This window comes from Erinaceus europaeus, chromosome 7 (assembly GCF_950295315.1).
Source record: "Erinaceus europaeus chromosome 7, mEriEur2.1, whole genome shotgun sequence".
NCBI classification, from domain to species: domain Eukaryota; kingdom Metazoa; phylum Chordata; class Mammalia; order Eulipotyphla; family Erinaceidae; genus Erinaceus; species Erinaceus europaeus.
In genome coordinates this window covers 37984137-38000074 of record NC_080168.1, presented here as the reverse complement: position 1 = coordinate 38000074, position 15938 = coordinate 37984137, and the positions used below count along the sequence as shown (strand labels likewise).

At 40.4% G+C, this 15938-nt stretch overlaps 1 protein-coding gene across 1 annotated transcript in view; it reads right to left on the bottom strand.

Moving 5' to 3' along the window:
* Nucleotides 1-4: 4 nt before the first annotated feature.
* The window catches only part of BOLL (boule homolog, RNA binding protein), a 58567-nt gene continuing 42633 nt past the window's right edge, over nucleotides 5-15938 (bottom strand). The window contains exon 12 of the mRNA XM_060194219.1: nucleotides 5-197. The gene's annotated coding sequence lies outside the window, so the exon portion shown is untranslated. The remainder of the gene's footprint in view (nucleotides 198-15938) is intronic.

Below are 15938 nucleotides of genomic sequence, written 5' to 3'. Positions count from 1 at the left end.
GAACTCACCAAATACAACCAGGATTTATTCATAAACTCCCAAGACCAAAGAGCGCTGCTCAGCTTGGCTCTGGTTGGTGGTGGAGTGGGGGACTGGGCTCAGGACTTTGGACCCTCAGGCTTGGGTATCTTTGCATAGCCACTGCACTGTTGATCCTCTGCTCTATTTTATCTCTTGGTCAGGAGTTAGTGATTAAGCTAAAAAATATAGTTAAAAAGTTCTCTGGCTTGAATGGAAGATAAGTAACATACACATCACCAACAACATAAAGCTTTAACAGCTACTATGCTTCACCTCAGGGGTTGAGATAAAAACTGAAACAACTGTTTTGCAGTTGTGAACTCCTAAGTACCTTATTTAGACACAAGTCAATCCAGGTATGTGTGATCAGTGTATTGAGAAATAGGGAGTGACCCTTCAAGACTCTAGAAGCTGTACTCAACTTAGGTGCCATCTTGTTTTCCAGTCATCCATTTATCTCTTCATTTGAACACGAGACCCTAACAAAAGCAGCTGTCTCAATATTAGACTAACAGCTCAACCCATTCCTGAAACGCGAAAGGCCAAATGCAACCAGCTTCAAGGATCCAGAAGCCAATCGACTAGAAAACACCTCACACTATATATAAACAGCAACACCCAGGAAATTTGTGTTAATTTCATAACACACCCAATATAATAGTTAAACAGAAGAAACATTGGAGAAATGAACTAGGACAAAAGCCCAGAAAATCCCCAAAAGGTAGAGACATAAAAATGAGGACAACATCCAAACACAGTAATTATAGGAGGAAAACTTTTGAAGGTGATACCAGAAATGGAGGAACAAGTGAGACTCTGAAAGAAAACTCATTATCACGAGGTAATTAGCTGAAATTGCTGAGTTAAGAGCGCAACTGGCTAAACAAGCTAATACATATCTGAACAGGGTAACAAAAATAGCTGAGCTATAGAAAGCATCAAAGGGGAGGCGGAGCCAAGATGGTGACTGGAATGTAGCAGCACCTGTGGGCTCTGACATCAACTGCTAGAAAGTCTTGAAATCCTGGCCTTCAGCGGGACAAGCAAGGAGGCATCCTAAAGGTAGACCAGGGAGGTGATTATAATTCAATTTGGGTTAAAATTAGAGCAAAAAGAAACTTCTTGATTATTTCTCTCAGCCCCCCTCTCCTCATAACCAGAACCCAGGGGTAGGGAGCTGCTGCTATCAGGCTCCCCATGGAGCTCCTTTCTTTACCAAGATTCCTGGCCCTCCGGGGTGCCATTAAACCCTGCTTCCAAAATTCTAGGCTATTTCTGTTCCTCTGAGTACTTAGACCCATTCAAGTGACAATTAGCTAATCAAGCAAGCCTCACCCAGCCTGGGAAATACTGCTTGAAAGTTTTGTTTTTTTTTTTCACGTTTGTTTTGTACTGTGTTTTCTTAATCAGTTGTCTAGACTAAATGTACATAGGCTAACAGGGAGCTGTCCAAGCTGTAGACCCACTGCTTGGGCTTTTTACTCTGTTCTATTTTACAAATACTATTATATATACACGCATATCCCTTCCCCCCTCAGGTGACCAAAATTAACTTAGTATACTTTCCATTGCTAGACGACAAGAATTATCACCCACTGTGAGAAACTTGTCTAACTTTTCATACCTCCTCTATACACTATCGCCCTTCTCCCACCTCCAAGCCAATTAAAAAAAAAATATATATATATATACAACTCTCACTGCTTTTTTTGTTTCCTTTTATCTTTTCTCTATTTTTTTTTCTGTCTTCCTTTCTCCCTTCCTCCTCCCTCTGCCTTCTGAATTCACTGATACTTATTTGTGAACTATTTCAGGGAAGAAGTCTGACTCAGAGCAGACTCTCTTTGTGTGTGTCTCTGCTCTACTTCCCCTTCCCCTCTTGCTACCCCTAGAATCTACAGTGGACAGTAGATCTGCATAATTTTCTATTCCTGCTATCCCTTTTTTCCTTTATTTTTCATTTAGATTTGGTTGCTATTTTTTCATGAACTGGAGACATTGTGGGACTAACTGGTATTGCTTAAACTGCTTCAGTCATTGTTTTAGTTACTATTGTAATTTCTGAGGGTGGTGATTGCATTTGTCATAAAGAATAGAATAGTGTGGCCTGTACATAAAACAAAGCAACTGAGGAACAACAGAACATAAAAATAAAAAACACATTAAAAATGGGTAGATCAAGAGCAAATAAAACTGCTAATACAATGAATGAAGACAAGAGCCTAGAACAAACTACAAATCAGCCAGAAGTAACCATAGAAAAGCATGCAAGCAATAATAAATTTATTAATCACAGGAATGAAAACAACTTTGGAGGAAAGGAATAGCAGTATTAGGGAAACAACAGATGAGAACCTCAAGGAAAATACTAACTACCTTGAGGCAATTTGAGAACTGAAAGCTGAAATAGCTGTAATGAAGAAAACAGCCGAGGGAAGGAAAGCAGACTAGCAGAAGCAGAAAACAGAATTAGCCAGACAGAGGATGAGCTAGAGAAAACTAAGAAAGAGGTGAAAGAGCTCAAAAAGATTGAAAGACACTGAAAACAACAACAGAGACATATGGGATGATCTCAAAAGAAGTAACATTCATATAATTGGCCTGCCAGAGGAAGAAAGGAAGGGGAAGCAAGCATTCTTGAGGAAATTATAGAAGAAAACTTCCCAGACCTGAACAACAGAAAGGACATTAAGATCCAAGAGGTTCAGAGAGTCCCAAACAGAATCAACCCAGACCTGAAGACACCAAGACACATCATAGTCACAATGAAAAGAAGTAAGGATAAAGAAAGGATCCTAAAGGCTGCAAGATAAAAACAAATCACATACAGGGGAAAACCTATAAGACTCAGCAGACTTCTCTACCCAAACTCTAAAGGCCAGAAGAGAATGGCAAGATATCTATTGAGACCCTGAATGAAAAAGAGTTTCAACCAAGGATAATATATCCCGCTAGACTTTCATTCAAACTAGATGAAGTCATCAAAACCTTCTCAAACATCAGTTAAAGGAAGCAACTATCACCAAACCAGCCATGAAAGAGGTTCTAAAAGACCTCTTATAAACAAGAACATCACTATAATACTTGCAACATATCAAATAAAAACTTGTTGAACAATGGCCCTACAACACATTAAATCCATAATATCAGTAAATGTCAATGGCTTAAATTCACCCATCAAAAGGCATAGAGTGGGAGGGTGGATCAGAAAACATAACCCAACCATATGCTGCTTGCAAGAATCCCACTTGACCCAACAAGATAAACACAGACCTAAAGTGAAAGGATGGAAAACTATCCTACAGGCTAATGGACCACAAAAAAAGGCAGTAACAGCCATTCTCATCTCTGACACAATAGATTATAAATTAAATAAAGTAATAAAAGATAGGCAAGGTCATTACATAATGATTAAAGGATCAATGAGCCAAAAAGATTTAACAATTATTACCATCTATGCAGCCAATGAGGGACCATCTAAATACATCAAGCACCTACTGAAAGAACTTCAAAAAAACATCAATAGTAATACAATAATAGTAGGAGACTTTAACACCCCACTCTCACACTTAGATCAACGAAACACAGAATCAACAAAGAAACAAGAGAATTAAATGAAGAGATGGACAGACTAGACCTCTTGGACATTTTCAGAGTTCTTCACCCCACAAAATTGGAATACATTCTTTTCATATCCACACAACACATACTCAAGGATAGACCACATGCTAAGCCACAAAGACAGCATCAATAAATTCAAGAGCATTGAAATCATCCCAAGTATCTTCTCAGACCACAGTGGAGTAAAACTAACATTTAACAACAGAAAATTATTAAAAGTCACAGAATTTGGAAACTAAACAACATACTGCTTAAGAACCATTGGGTCAGAGAGACACTCAAGCAGGAAATACAAATGTTCCTGGAAATGAAAATGAAGACACAACCTATCAAAATATTTGGGACACAGCTAAAGCAGTACTGAGAGGGAAACTCAGCCATACAATCACATATTAAACAACAAGAAAAAACCCAAATAAACAACCTTACTGCACACCTAAGGACTTAGAGGAAGAGGAACAAAGGAACCCTAAAGCAACCAGAAGGACAGAAATCACTAAAATTAGAGCAGAAATAAACAACATTGAAAATAAGAGAGCCATACAGAAGATCAATGAAGCCAAATGTTGGTTCTTTGAAAAATTAAACAAGATTGACAAACCCCTAGCCAGACTCACTAAACAAAAAAGGGAGAAGACTCAAATTCATAGAATTGTAACGATAGAGGAGATATCACAACTAACACCACAGAAATCCAGAAAATCATGCAAGACTTCTGTGAAGAACTATACGCCACCAAGCTAGAAAATCTGGAAGAAATGGAAGAATTCCTAGAAGCATATGCCCTTCCAAAACTGAACCAAGAAGAAGTACAAAACCTAAATGCACCAATCACAGACAAAGAAATCAAAACTGTTAAGAATTTCCCCAACAACAAAAGTCCTGGACCAGATGGCTACACAAACGAATTCTACAAAACCTTCAGGAAACAGTTAATATCCATACTCCTAAAGCTTTTCCATAAGATCGAAGAATCAGGGACACTCCCTTCCACTTTCTATGAAGCCAATATCACTCTGATACCCAAAGCAGATAGAGACACAACAAAAAAGGGAAACTACAGACCAATATCTCTGATGAACATAGATGCCAAAATATTAAACAAGATCTTGGCCAACCGGATACAGCAGCACATCAAAAAGATTGTTCATCACGACCAAGTGGGGATTCATCCCAGGAATGCAAGGCTGGTTCAACATCCGTAAGTCAATCAATGTCATTCACCACATCAATAAAAGCAAAGCCAAAAACCACATTATTATCTCAACAGATGCAGAGAAAGCCTTTGACAAAATCCAACACCCATTCATGCTCAAAACCCTACAAAAAATGGGAATAGATGGGAAATTCCCAAAGATAGTGGAATCCATATATAGCAAACCAACAGCAAACATCATACTCAAAGGACAGAAGTTGAAAGCATTTCCCCTCAGATCAAGGACTAGACAGGGCTGCCCACTATTACCATTACTCTTCAACATAGTATTGGAAGTTCTTGCCATAGCAATTAGGCAAGAGAAAGAAATCAAAAGAATACGGATTGAAAGGGAAGAAGTCAAACTCTCACTATTTGCAGATGGCATGATAGTATACATAGAAAAACCTAAAGAATCCAGTAGAAAACTACTGGAAGTTATTAGGCAATATAGCAAGGTATCAGGCTACAAAATCAATGTACAAAAATCAGTAGCATTTCTCTATGCAAACACTAAAACTGAAGAAGACATCCAGAAATCACTCCCATTCACTGTTGCAACAAAATCAATAAAATACCTAGGAGTAAAGCTGACCAAAGAAATGAAAGACTTGTATACTGAAAACTATGAGTCACTCTTCAAGGAAATAGAAACCAATACCAAGAAATGGAAAGACATCCCATGCTCACGGATTGGAAGAATAAATATCATCAAAATGAATATTCTCCCCAGAGCCATATACAAATTTAACGTGATACCCATCAAAGTTCCACCGAGCTTCTTTAAGAAAATAGAACAAAAACTACATTCATTTATCTGGAACCAGAAAACACCTAGAATTGCCAAAACCATCTTGAGGAAAAGAAACAGAAATGGAGGCATCACACTCCCAGATCTCAAACTATATTATAATGCCATTGTCATAAAAACAGCCTGGTACTGGAACAAAAATAGGCACACAGACCAGTGGAACAGAATTGAAAGCCCATATCTAAACCCCCACACCTATGGACATCTAATCTTTGATAAGGGGGCCGAATATTAAATGGAAGAAGGAGGCTCTCTTCAATAAATGGTGCTGGGAAAACTGGGTTATAACATGCAGAAAAATGAAATTGAACCACCTTATCTCACCAGAAAGAAAAATCAACTCCAAATGGATCAAAGACCTGGATGTCAGACCAGAAACTATCAAATACTTAGAAGAAAACATTGGTGAAACACTTTCCTACCTAAACCTCAAGGTCATCTTTGATAAAACAAACCCAATTGCAAGGAAGACTAAAGCAGAAAAAAAACAATGGGACTACATCAAATTGAAAAGCTTCTGCACAGCCAAAGAAACTATCACACAAACAAAGAGACCCCTCACAGAATGGGAGATCTTCACATGCCAAACATCAGACAAGAGACTAATCACCAAAATATACAGAGAATTCAGCAAACTTAGCACCAAAAAAGCAAATGACCCCATCAAAAAATGGGCAGAGGATATGAACAAAACATTCACCTCAGAGGAGATTCCAAAAGGCTAATAAATATATGAAAAACTGTTCCAGGTCGTTGATTGTGATTGTCAGAGAGATACAAATTAAGACAACATTACGATACCACCTCACTCCTGTGAGAATGGCATACATAAAAAAGGACAGCAGCAACAAATGTTGGACAGGCTGTGGGGACAGAGGAACCCTTCTGCACTGCTGGTGGGAATGTAAATTGGTCCAGCCTCTCTGGAGAGCAGTCTGGAGAACTCTCACAAGGCTAGACATAGACCTTCCATATGACCCAGTAATTCCTCTCCTGGGGATATACCCCAAGGATTCCATAATGCCCAACCAAAAAGATGTATGTACATCTATATTCATAGCAGCACAATTCATAATAGCTAAAAGCTGGAAGGAACCCAGGTGCCCAACAGCAGATGAGTGGCTGAGAAAGTTGTGGTACATATACACAATGGAATACTATGCAGCTATTAAGAACAATGAGCCCACCTTATCTGAGCCATCTTGGACAGAGCTAGAAGGAATTATGTTAAGTCAGCTAAGTCAGAAAGATAATGATGAGTATGGGATGTCCCCACTCATCAACAGAAGTTGAGAAAGAAGAACAGAAAAGGAAACTAAAAGCAGGATCTGATTAAATTGAGAGCAGGGCACCAATGTAAAAACACTGTGGTGAAGGGGAGGGTGGCCATTGGGTTTCCCGGCACGGTGGAGGGTGGGGGGGTGGGGGTGGGTGGTGGGGATGGGACACAGTCTTTTGTTGGTGGGAGTGGTGTTTATGTACAATCCTATTAAAGTGTAAACATTATATAAACCACTATTTAATTAATATGAGAGACGAAATACTGATGCTATGTCTAGAACTTCTTAAAACACAGACTGAGTCTTTTTAATACATAGGCGCTCTTTGATGTTCTCTCCCAAAAGTCTAGACCAGGGAGAACAGAAGCAACTGACAGCACAGCTATATACAAGACGCTGGGTACTATATCCCAAACCCTATCAAAGGGACTTTCCAAAGTTAACCCTATCACCAAATAATGTGATGATAACAATAACTATCCATTTTCTTCTTGAACTCTAAGACAACAGGAAGCTCCCATTTCCACTATAGAGCCTATATTTCCCCACAGTCCTGCAATCTTAGGGTGGGGCCCACTTTTCTGCATGCTTCTCTCAATTCAAATCAAATAATATTGCATCCGTGGATCGCAACCTAATCAACACAACAAGTGACACCCCAGCATGCTTCACTTCAGACTGTGACCAGAGACTTCAGGTGTGGAATGACAACCCTTCAGCTTCATCACTCAGGTGAGACCTTCCTTTCATAGTATTCTCTAATTCCATTCCAGGTGTTCCACTCCCCAATAAAGTCCCCAAACCTAGATATAGTCCAGGTCCCCTGAGATAGAGCATAGGTTCACCCTTGCCCATAAACTAGGGGAAAAATATATACCTGAAAGCAGAAGTACCCAAGAGCATGCAGGGAATACCCCCAACACTTCATGTGCACTATTACATACAGTCTTTAGGTCCATGATTGTTCAACAATTTGTTTGGCTATACAAGTTAACTCTCTTTTCAGCCACCAGGTTCCGGATGCCAGCAAGATCATCCCTGGACAGATGACCCCATCAATGTGTACTGGAGCTCCACTTCCTCAGAGCCCCACCCTACTAGGGAAAGAGAGAGACAGACTGGGAGTATGGATTGACCAGTCAACGCCCATGTTCAGCGGGGAAGCAATTACAGAAGCCAGACCTTCCACCCTCTGCAACCTACAAGGATGCTGGATCCATACTCCCAGATAGATAGAGAATGGGAAGGCTATCAGGGGTGGGGGTGGGATGTGGAGATCGGGTTATGGGAACTGTGTGGAATTGTACCCCTCTTATTCTATGATTTTAATGTCTCCTTTCTTAAATAAAAAAAAAAGAAAGCATCAAAGGGGAATGAGAACATAATAAGAGGCAGAAAAACAGAATTACCAAGACTGAAGATGAATAAAAGAAAACTAAAAAAAAAAAAGATTGAGATACAATACTGAAAAGAACAAGAAAGACACATGGGATGACTTCAAAAGAAGTAATATATACATTAATATATGCATTATCTTACTGGAGGAAGAAACAGAAAGAAGTGTCAAATTGAAGAATATGGAAATCATCCCAAACATCTCAGACCACAGTATAATTAACACTTGACAACAAACAAAAAAACGAAAGTCCCAAAATACGGAAACTCGGCAGTACACTACTTAAAACTACTGGGTCAAAGTGGAAGAAATTAATGAAGAAGTTAAAATATTTTGAGAATTGAATGAAAATGAAGACACAAGCTATCAAAATATTTGGGACATAGCTAACGCAGTACTGAGAGGAAAATTCATACAAGCACACATTAGGAAACAAGAAACAGCTCAAGTAAACAACCTGACTGCATACCTTGAATACTTAGAAGAGGAACAAAGGGACCCTAAAGCACCCAGAAGGATTGAAATAACTAAAATTAGGGCACAAATAACACTGAAAATAAAGAACCATAGAAAAGATCAATGAAGCTCTTCTAAAGAGTAAACAAAATTGACAAATTCTTAGCCAGACTAAGGAAAATATTCAAGTAAATTGGATTGTAAATAAAAGAGATTATTACAGCAGATACTAGAGAAATCCAACGTATCATTTGAGGCTTTATCAACAACTATATGCCACCTGGAAGAAATGGACAAGCTCCTAGATACATACAAACCTCCAAAATTAAAGAGGATTTAGAAAATATGAACAGGTCAATCACAGCTGAACAAATTGAAACATTTATTAAAAGTCCTGGACCAGATGGTTTTACAAATGAATTCTACAAAACCTTCAAGGAAGAATTAATTCCTCTACTTTTAAAACTCTTCCAAAAGGGAGTAGGGCGGTAGTGCAGAGGGTTAAGCCCATGTGGCTCAAAGAACAAGGGCCGGCAGAAGGATCCCTACCTGCAGGGGAGTTGCTTCACAGGTGGTGAAGCAGATCTGCTGGTGTCTATCTTTCTCTCCCCCTGTCTTGTCCTCCTCTCTCCATTTCTGTCCTGTCCAACGATGATGACATCAATAACAACAATAATAACTAAAACAACAATAAAACAAGGGCAACAAAAAGGAATATTAAGAAAAAACTGTTCTAAAAAAATTGAAGATACAAGACTACTCCCTTCCAGCTTCTATGAAGCCAATATCACCCTAATACCAAAAACAGAAAAGCAAAAAAGAAAACAGACAACAAAAAAGGAAACTACAGACCAGTATCTCTGATGAACATAGATGCTAAAATAGTGAACAGAATTCTAGTCAACTGAAGATGACAGCCTATTAAAGATTGTTCATAATGACCAAGTGAGGTTTATCCCAGGGATGCAAGGTTGATTTCATATATGTAAATCAATCAACGTGACCCACCACATCAATAAAAGCAAGACCAAAAACCACATGATTATCTCAATAGATGCCAAGAAAGTCTTTGACAAAATCCCTTCATGATCAAAACACTACAAAAAAAAAAAAAAAAGGGAATAGATGGGAAATTCCTCAAGATAGTGGAGTCCATATATAGCAAACCTACAGCGAACATCATATTCAAGGTGAAAAACGAAGCATTCCCCCTCAGATCAGGTAGTAGACAGGGCTGTCCACTATCACTATCATAGTATTGTAAGTTCTTGCCATAGCAATCAGGCAGGAGCAAAGAATTAAAGAGATATGGGTAGGAAGAAAAGATGTCAAACTCTTAGCATTTGAAGAGATATGACCGTATACATAGAAAAACCTAAAAAATCCCCCACACATATGAACATCTAATATATATTTTAAAAATTATCTTTATTTATTGGATAGAGACAGCCAGAAATCAAGAGGGAAGGGGGTGATAGAGAGGGAGAGAGATAGACAACTGCAGCTTTGCTTCACAACTTGCATAGCTTTCCCCCTGCAGGTAGGGACCAGGGGCTTGAACTTGGGTCTTTGTGCATTGTAATGTGTGCACTTAACCAGGTGCGCCACCTCCTGGTCCATGACATCTAATCTTTGACAAAAGTGCCCCCCCCAGACTATTAAATGGGAAAAGGGGCGTCCCTTCAACAAATGGTGTTGGAGAAATTGGGTTGAAATGTGGAGAAGAATGAAACTGTACCATTGTATTTAACCACACACAAAAGTAAATTCCGAACTGGGACCAAAGGAGACCACCCGGGACTGAAACGAGACAGGACTAAAATGACTACAGGAACCCACTAAATCACCAGTGAGTACAAACATGTGTGGCTGGTGACAGAGAGGAGAGAGGAGTGTAAGGAGAGATTAAGTGACTGCTAACAGTCCAGCAGTTTATCAGTTGAGACACCACCTCCAGTTTGCTCCAACAAGGCTACAGGTGAAGGGAGGAGAGGACTCCCCAGAGACTCACCAAGTGCAACTCTGAGTCTCCATTGCTACTGCCCTCAGAATATGGAGCAGCAGCAGGGAGGGACACCAGGGGACAGAGATCTAACTAGGAAACTCAGGAGAAGACCTATACCTCAGTGGCATAGCTGTAGGGCTGTGAAAGTCTCTTTGCATAACCAGTGGATTATCTCTAACACACCCTGCTTTATCACTTGTTCAGGAGTCAGTGATTAAGCTAAGAAGCCTATTGATAGTTTAAAAGCCCTCAGGCTCCCATAGCCTACAGGGAAGAAAGAAAAAAGAGGCTTTTAAACCAGTGAGCTCCAATTCAGGGATTGAAACAACTGTTAACTTCCACCACTGTGAACCCTTTAATTAACTTACTTAGACACAAGTCAATCCAGGCAATAGTGAGCAATAATTTGAAAAGTACTGATAAAGGGAACTCATAACATAATATATAAAATGGTTAAAACAACAAGAAAAAATATTGGAGACTCGAACCAGGACAAGAGTCCGGCTAAAAGTCCCCCAAGGGTGAAGAACAAAATAACGAGTTCAACATCCAAACATTAGCTAAAGAAATAATCAAAGGAGTGAGTAAAGAATTTGAAAAAATTGTAATTAGAAATACAGGAACAACAAATGAGACTATGGAAGAAAATACTAATTATCTCATGGTTATTAGAGAGCTGAAAGCTGAAATCGCTGAGCTAAGAAGGCAACTAGCTGAACAAGCTAAAACAGTATCAGAGCAAGGCAACAAAATAGATGAAATCCAGAAAACAGTAGAGGGAAGAGAGAACAGAATCTGTGAGGCTGAAGACAGAATTAGCAAGATCGAGGATGAATTAGAGACAACTAAAAAAGAAGTAAGAGATCTCAAAAAGAGATTAAGAGATGCTGAAAACAACAACAGAGTCTTATGGGATGACTTCAAAAGAAACAATATACGCATTATTGGCATACCAGGGGAAGAAAGAGGAGAGGAAGAAAGCATTCTCCAGGCCATAATAGCTGAAAATTTCTCTAGTCTAGACAACATCAAAGACATAAAGATTCAAGAAGCCCAGAGGGTCCCAAACAGAATTAACACAGACTTAAAGACACCAAGACACATCATATTTAGAATGGAAAGGAATAAGGATAAAGAAAGGATCCTGAAGGCTGCAAGAGAAAAAACAGTCACCTACAGAGGAAAACCCATAAGATTAGCAGCAGACTTCTTGACACAAACACTACAGGCCAGAAGAGAATGGCAAGATATCTATCGAGTTCTCAATGAGAAAGGCTTTCAACCTTTCTCAGACTACTGTATCCTGCTAGCTTGTCATTCAGACTAGATGGAGGTGCATCAAAACCTTCTCAGACAAGCAGCAGTTGAAGGAATCAACTATTACCAAGACTGCCCTGAAAGAAGTTCTGAAAGGTCTTCTATAAACAGTCAGACCATTATAAATATGCCATCTATCAGAACACTCTAAAACGCTACAAGAATGGCTTTAAAATATCTTCAATATTTGATATCAATAAATGTCAATGGCCTGGATTCACCTATTAAAAGACACAGAGTAGGAAGATGGATCAGAAAATACAACCCAACAATATGCTGTCTACAGGAAACCCACCTAACTCAACAAGACAAACACAGACTTAAAGTGAAAGGATGGAAAACTATCATACAAGCCAATGGCCCACAAAAAGGGCAGGAATGGTGATCGGGGGTCGGGCGGTGGCGCAGTGGGTAAAGCGCACATGGCGCAAAGCGCAGGGACCGGCGTAAGGATTCTGGTTTGAGCCCCCGGCTCCCCACCTGCAGGGGAGTCGCTTCATGGGCGGTGAAGCAGGTCTGCAGGTGTCTGTCTTTCTCTCCCCCTCTCTCTGTCTTCCCCTCCTCTCTCCATCTCTCTGTCCTATCCAACAACAAAGCAACGTCAACAATGGCAATAATAACCACAACGAGGCTGCAACAACTAGGGCAACAAAAAGGGGGAAAAATGGCCTCCAGTAGCGGTGGATTCATGGTGCAGGCACCGAGCCCAGCAATAACCCTGGAGGAAAAAGAAAAAAAAAAAAAAGGGCAGGAACAGCTATTCTCATATCTGACATGATAGACTTTAAAATAGATAAGATTTAAAAAGATAGGAATGGAACTACTTAGTGCTCATAGGATCAGTCAATCAAGAGGACTTAACAATCATTAACATCTATGCACCCAATGAGAAGCCATCTAAATACATCAAATGTCTACTGAAAGAGCTACAGCAATATATTAACAGCAACACAGTCATAGTAGGGGACTTCAGCACCCCACTCTCTCAACTTGACAGATCATCCAGGCATAAAATCAATAAAGATATAAGGGAGTTGTTTCTGGAACATTTATCTCTGGACCACTCTGTGGTTTCCACTCGCTCAGGCACACTCACAACAGCCAGCGGAGTCGGAAAGAGCCAGCAGGCAAGAGGCGAGGCGCGGAGCTGCCTTTTCCACCTGGTGGAGCAGCCAGCCAGCCGGCTGCGCCCAGACAACCCTGCGCACAGACAACCCCGCGCACTGCGCCTGCAGCAGGCCGACGCAAGCACACAGGAGCTGGACGCCAGCACACAAGAGCCCGACGCCAGCACACAGGAGCCTGATGCCAACATGCTGGAGCCCAATGCCAACATGCAGGCCAGCCCACAAAAGCCGGCTCTCCACCACGTGGCGCAGGACACTGGACGCGTGATCCCTCCACGCTGCTCGGCCACTGCGAGCAGGACAGCAGACATGGCAGGGCCATGGGGCAGGGCCGTGGCAGCCTATCATGGCCGCCACCCCACAGCACCTCGGCCTGCGCCTTCTACAAGGCTGGCCCGCCCACCCTCGGGCTATGAATTCTATACAGATCCCAGTCCTCCTGGACCCCCCGGGCCCCCTGCTGAAACTGGGCACCCTGGCCGAGATCCTCAGCTCCAGTCTGAAGGCAGACAAGCTGGAGTACGCAGAGATTCGTGCAGAGATCGCAACCTGCAATTCCTTTAAGTGGAGCTGCGCGGGAGGCCACCTCCAGATGGTGACACCCCCAACAACTAAGACAGTACACATCTAAATTCGTGTTTAAAATGACATGTCTTCGTAACAAAGGTTTCTCTCCTTGTGTATTAATGACCATGTTTATGTGTGTGTTTAAAGTTTGGTAAAGAGTAACTTTAAGGCTAAATTCTTACTAAGCAAAGTTAAATGATAAAGGTTTTCAACGTAATTCTCATAAAGATAAAATTAACTTACATTTAAAGTCTGAGGTAAAAATTAGTTAACAATCAATATATTTTAACTAAGTTGGTCTAAACAAGACCTGCACATACCATGTGTCTCATGAATGGGTGTAACAAAAGGTTAACTAGACTTGTTGATATGTAAAACTCTCGATTACCTTCTCTATTAGAAATGGTAGATTACACAATGGCTATGCTAATTATTCTCATGACTGAGGTTTTCTTTCCTGCTTACACCTAGGGTGTGTCTCCATCTTGAATGGGTGTAACAAAAGGTTAAAAGGATGTTGTTGATATGTAAAAGTCTCAAATTCCTTCTCTATTAGAACGTTAGATTATGCTATGATTATGCTAATGACAAGTTTTGTTTCATAGTAAGTAAATTGCAGCCAGCTGCCTTTGAGACTCTAGGCCGTTCCCTGCCCCCATGAAAATGTCCGTCGAGACATATATGCCCCCCAGAGGCAAGAAATGTTTTTTTAAGCTGATAAAGTTTTGCCCACAGACAAAAAATTGGCCCCCTCAGGCCTTCCCTTGGCAGCACACTGGTTCTTGTTACTTGCTTACATGTTTCTCCATGTTTGTGCCAGTTTCTTTTTTAAAAATGCCTGTATGATAGAGGTTTCTGTTCACCCCACACCCCTGATACTATAGTCATTTAGTTAAAAAGAAAAGGGGGAATTGTTGTATGCTTTACATTGGGTTGTTCTAGCTCTCCCCCTGCCAAGAAAATTGGTTCAGTCCTGCTAGTTTTCGCGGGCCTGCTTGTCCCCGCCCCAAGGAACCCCGAGAGAGTTCCAGAGTTCGAGAGTGCTTGGCGCTGCTGCGGGGGAAGGAGGCAGGAGAGTTCTGTTTGGTGATTAGTTTGTCTTAGTTTATAAATCGTTGTTCCTGAATAAAGAAATACAGCTTCCCTGCCCAGCCGTGTGTCTTCGAGTCTCTGTTACCCGCCTGTGAAGCAAGCCAGGCCAGCTAGAGCCTCCGAATTTTAACAACAATCCAGGCATAAAATCAATAAAGACATAAGGGAGCTAAATGAAGAGATAGATAAACTAGAACTATTGAACATTTTCAGAGTCATTCATCCCAAGAAACTGGAATACACATTTTACTCAAGTCCACATGGGTCATTCTCAAGGATAGACCATCTGTTAGGCCACAAAGACAGCATCAGCAAATTCAAGAGCATTGAAATCATCCCAAGCATCTTCTCAGACCACAGTGGGATTAACCTAACACTTAACAATCAACAAAAGATTAGTAACAGTGCCAAAATGTGGAAGCTCAACAGTACACTTCTTAACAACTTCTGGGTCAAAGAGGAAATCAAGGAAGAAATCAAAATGTTTTGAGACTTCAATGAAAATGAAGACACAAGCTATCAAAATATTTGGGACACAGCTAAGACAGTAATGAGAGGGAAGTTCATAGTTATACAAGCACACATTAGGAAACAAGAAAAAGCACAAATAAACAGCCTGATCGCACATCTTAAAGACCTAGAAGAAGAAGAACAAAGGAACCCTAAAGCAACCAAAAGGACAGAAATCACTAAAGTTAGGGCAGAAATAAATAACATTGAGAATAAGAAAACCATACAAAAGATCAACGAAAGTAAATGTTGGTTCTTCGAAAGAGTGAACAAAATTGACAAACTTTTAGCCAGACTCACAAAACAAAAAAGGGAGAAAACCCAAATAAATTGGATAGTAAATTAAAGAGGAGATATCAGAACAGACACCGCAGAAATTCCACATATCATGCGAGGCTTCTATGAACAACTATATGCCACCAAGCTAGAGAACTGGGAAGAAATGGACGATTTCCTAGATACCTATCAACTTCCAAAACTAAGTCAAGAGGAAGTGGATAACATGAACAGGCCCATCACAGCTAATGAAATTGAAACAGT